The 4949-nt window shown below is 33.0% G+C and overlaps 1 long non-coding RNA gene across 1 annotated transcript; it reads left to right on the forward strand.

The window, feature by feature from the left end:
• The first annotated feature begins 298 nt into the window (after nucleotides 1–298).
• LOC135146679 (uncharacterized) lies at nucleotides 299–805 on the forward strand. The gene is made up of 3 exons (XR_010283909.1): nucleotides 299–488; nucleotides 550–630; nucleotides 700–805. It is a non-coding gene; the product is annotated as an uncharacterized LOC135146679 (long non-coding RNA).
• Nucleotides 806–4949: the final 4144 nt, after the last annotated feature.

A 4949-nucleotide genomic window follows, 5' to 3' on the forward strand; every position in this document is an offset into this window, starting at 1 on the left:
TAATGTTTATTTATTTCTAATATTAACATTTAAACGTCCACATTCCTACCCATATATCAATTTATAGGGAAACCAACCGTCAACCGTCGGTGTTTCTTTTGCTTCTCGTAAAGTGAAAGTTGGTAGTAAAGAGTATGTTCTTGGATTGTGGGACACTGCTGGCTCAGAGAGATTTGAGTCGATGAGCAGGCTTTATTATAGGAATGCGAACGCAGCTCTTATTTGCTATGGCAATTTTTACTATTACTATAAGCTTAAGTGTTTGCTAATTTTTCTTTTAGATATTACAAATTCCCTTAGTTTTTCGAAAGCAAAGCGTTGGGTTGAAGAATTAGAAACTAGTGAAAGTGATTGTATTAACTACCTCGTTGCTACTAAATGTGACTTAATTTTTGAGGAAAGCGCGGCTAGAGCTGTTTCCATGGAGGATGTGGAAGAGTTTGCTAAACTATACAATTTAAAACCTTTTGAAACTTCTAGCAAAACTGGTTTTTTTATTATATTGTAGTTTACTACTATTTAAAGTGAATATATGCTTAACGTTTACAGGCCTTCAAATAGATAAATTATTTAAAACTTTAAGCGAAGATATTAGCAAAGTTAAGCAAAAACCCTTAGAAAATTCTTTTGGTGCAGTGATTCCGTCTTATATCATGAATTCTTTGTATAGTTATTGCACTTTTTTAAACTACCATACAGCTGTGGAAGTCACACCGCCTACTCGCTTCAGACCACGGTGGTGCTGTTTTTAATTTAATAGCAACGTTTACCATACCTGCCAATATAAATAAAACAAATAGAAATATACTCAGTTAGTAATTGTCTATTTCTATAAAAGTAAGATTTAAGCTTATGCGTAAGCTTTAGATATATCGTCGAGAAAAGAATTTTTAAAAGGGGATTTGGTAAAATAACTAAATTTCGTTCACCATCGATGTCGGAGTTATGGCCCTAATTTTTTTGTGCTAATTTAAAGATAAGTATTGTCGCAACTTTGTTTAAAGTAAGTAAGTTTTGGTTAGGACTTGACTTATTTACAAGTAACTATTTGTCTTCATAAATTGGCGTCTACTTTAAAAATGGTGGGTTGCACCCCAAAAAAAGTTATTAATTATTTACTACTAATAACTTTTTAATATTGCATATCTTTCCTTAATAGTATACAGCGGTCTTGTGAAGGTTAAGGTTTTTTTTTAACGAAAAAATCTTTTTAAATTCGTGATGATCTGCTAAGAGATATTGAGAGGCCTTTTTTTTTATTTGCATGTTAAAAAGGCGGCTTTAAACAACCAAGGAAGGTAAGAGGGTTGGTAGGTAGAATAGAATATATTATTTAAACGCAGATCTTAATAAAAACGAATATTTGTAGGGATAGTACCTAGAACATTTAACAAGAACTATAAGTATCAAAATTTTAACTTATTAAGGTTAATCAAAGTGAGTGCTATGCAAAAGAGTAAACAGGACAGGTTTAGTCTATGGTTACAAAATATGTAAAAGCCTGTTAAATAGGTTAAAATTTAAGGATGAAATTGTCCCGCGCAAGCAACTACTGTGGAAAACTCGGAACACCTCAATATTTTTATCTTCCAAGTGTACTGGATCAGAATTTATCAGGGCTAGGTTAAATACGCGACCATCAAATCCGGAAGAAGAGAGTCGCGTCGGTGAGAATCATGCCCACAACCTTGAAATATGCGCGTTAATAATCTTAACTGCTGAGCTACAACGACAACTCTCGATCTCGGTGTGATAATTTTACGTATTTTATCTTTTATACTGCGAAGCAAATTAACATAAAGAGCATCTGGTTTTCACTTTCTTTTCTATAACCTTTTAATTAACGGGCTAAATTTTAACAGTAAAAATTTCTCAAAGTGGAGTTTATTAACAACTGAATTAAGGCACTACACCTTTAAATTGAATGTATATGACTAATTACCCTTAATTGGTAGAGTTGCACCGCTTAAATTAACTTAAAAAGCTAAAAAAGTGTTAGGTATATCTTCTAACATGCTGCAGAAAACGGAGGGCACCTTTAACAGATGTTCTGCCTTATAAAAATGGACTTAAAAAATTTAACATTTGACATGAATTATAAGTCCTCACAACACTATAAAATCGAAGATTTTGTGGTGTGGCCCGCAAAGTAGACGAATGTATTTAGAAAAATGATTACGAATTTTGCTGAAGAAATAGCATGCCTATTAATAGGAGGTCTAATATTGTGGGAGAGGCTCGGGTGGATTAGTTATAGCATATTAGGCGAAATAAGTTACTACGAAATATCTGTTGTATAGAGGCGGTAACTATTTAACGTACTTTTTTTATAATATTAAGTTAACAAATAGCTCAACCAAGTTGACGTGTTCAAGCTTTAGAATAAGCTTACTGACAGAATAAATAGTGTGGCTAGATTTGTTCTCTGAGTAATTTTTTTAAAAAGTCAGCGTAAGAAACAACTGTCTGTACTAGTTAACAAAAACCCAGACTGGGAGCTCATCTTATTAAAATGTACGTAAAGAGAATCACCTTTTTAACTAGCTAAAAATGCTATTTTCTATAGGCTCTACTAATTGTAACTCGTATGAAGTTGATGTTACTGAATAAAAACGAATTTTACGAAAAAAAAAAGAGTAAAATGTTACAATTCCCTTGAAATACTGTAATAAACATTTAAACAATAAATTTGGTAGCTTCTTTAAACAACAAAACGCAATTATAAACACAAAACCTCTTGGTGTCTTTAATAAGAAAACCAAAAATTACCAAGTTTTGATAAAGGTTCGACCAACCCAAGTGGCTGAAAAGTATAGGACGGATGACTCAGATTTCTCGGAATTATCTTAAGAGATGCTCTATAGAGCACGCGGAACCGCTGTTCACAGCGCGTTGTTTTAAGTTTGCTTCAATTTAATAAAGTTTTACTCGGTTTTCTAAAAAATTTTGTCATACGGTAAAGTCGTGCATTCCTGCTTCATAAAGCTATTAAACTATGTTAGCTTAACGATCATATAGAGCTTTTTTAATTCATTGGAACATATCGAAAACTCCTTGAGGTTTTTTAAGTTACCAAGGGAATAATATAATATCGACTGTAATTCCAAAAAAAATGCCATCCTCAACTATGTCAGGTAAGTAAAACCTGACACCACTAAAAGTGTCAATTTCTATCATTTAACCAAAATTACTAGAAACAAAGTTCTCCATTGCGAAATTTAAACCAAGGGATTAAAGATGCGCTAAGATTATAAACTAGTTACGCCACACTCAAGTTCATTTTGTGAGGTCTTAAAACGCATCTACATTACTTATATAAGCTATCATATATAATTTTTTAATGCTCACTGCTTCTTAATAAAACAGGTACATAAAACATCCATGAGGCGAATAGGCGTAAATGTACAGTAGAAAGGGCTCAATAAGGGATTAACTTCTAAGGAACTACACTTTATATGCATGTTAACAATTTAAGAATTTAGGTGGGCGAGGTTATATACACAACCACTAAAGATCTTGAAGAGAGTCGCGTGGATGAGAATTGAACCTAAGATCTTGAGTAGATGCTTCAATGCTCTTAACCGCTGAGCTACAAATACAGTTCTCAATTCCGGTATGAAGATTTACATATTTAACCTTTCAGATTCAAGGTGGTTGCTGCCAGCTATAAAAGGTAATCTTAAGAAATTTCTATTGGAAGTTATAAGGGCGAAATTTAAGGCGCGACCGTCAAGGACCCGGTCCTCGACCTTGGGTATGCGCGTCAAATGTTCTTAACTGCTGAGCTACGACGACCACTCTCGATCACCGGTATGACGATTTTACGTATTTAACTTGTTATACCCCCATGTTAGTGACCCTCAGGCCGGAGTCTTTAGCCTATTATGGATGCCCTTACATTTAGCACAAGAACCTGCGACCAGCTTTTTGGTGATATCTATAAAACTTCATGTATGCGATGAAAAATAAAGGTAAAATAATAAGGAAGTAGTTGCAAGGTTACCTACCAAGTTTAGTCCTTATTTAACTAGAAACGTTATATTCGTAAAATATCCTTGAGTTTGTGTTGCTAAAGTCATTCGGCTTCCATAATAAGTATAATAATTTTTTAGCAACTGATTATATATTATGAGTGGGACGTTAAACATCTAGTAGCTTTCTTCTGCCAAGGGGATCTATTGAATGAAAAATTTCTTAATAGTAGCATAATTTTGAGTAATGTAACAATAGTAAATACTTTGACTAGGTTTTTGTTATAATTATTAATTTTATGCATACTAAAGAAACCTGTTAAGATAAATAATTTAAACTATTGAAATTCAAAAATTAAGCGCCGGAACAAAAATGCAACACTTGCGAAAACTGAGAAAGCTAGTTTCCTGTAGTCACTATTCGTAGGCTTCTGGCAACAAATTATATTACTTTTTACGTAACAAGACGTTAGAGTGGAAAGGTAAAAGTCAAAGCAGCATGAAAGGGTTGGTTAGAAAGGGGTTTAGGGTGGATGTTAAAGTTGTAGAAACTTCTGATTTTCATGTGATATGAGATTTTTTGATTTTTTATTTGACTAAGAGAATTTCCATAAATAAATAAATAATGACTTTTCATTTTAAAAAAGCCTTTAATGTTTATAGTCTTGAAGAAATTGCAAGAGAATTTGAACCTAGCCTTGATGGTTGTTAACTTTGCAAGAGCATTTGTTTTTTATTAATTTTTAATATTACCAGGTAGTCGTTTGTTCATTAATTATCAAAATCCAGTGTGGAAGGGAAGAGTTAACCTTATGTATAAAAGGCGGAATGAATCCCAATGGATATGTTGTGAAATGTATAAGGGTGAAGAGTCGAGTAGCGAAGATGTAGGCTGGTTTCACTCTAAGTCAATTCACACCAAAAAATCTTATTTTCCCATTTATTTTTTCTTTTGCAACTCTGAAAATGAGGTACGTT

Source organism: Zophobas morio, unplaced genomic scaffold (assembly GCF_036711695.1).
Source record: "Zophobas morio isolate AGI-343-1 ecotype UQ-CSIRO unplaced genomic scaffold, CSIRO_AGI_Zmor_V1 ptg000256l, whole genome shotgun sequence".
NCBI lineage: Eukaryota > Metazoa > Arthropoda > Insecta > Coleoptera > Tenebrionidae > Zophobas > Zophobas morio.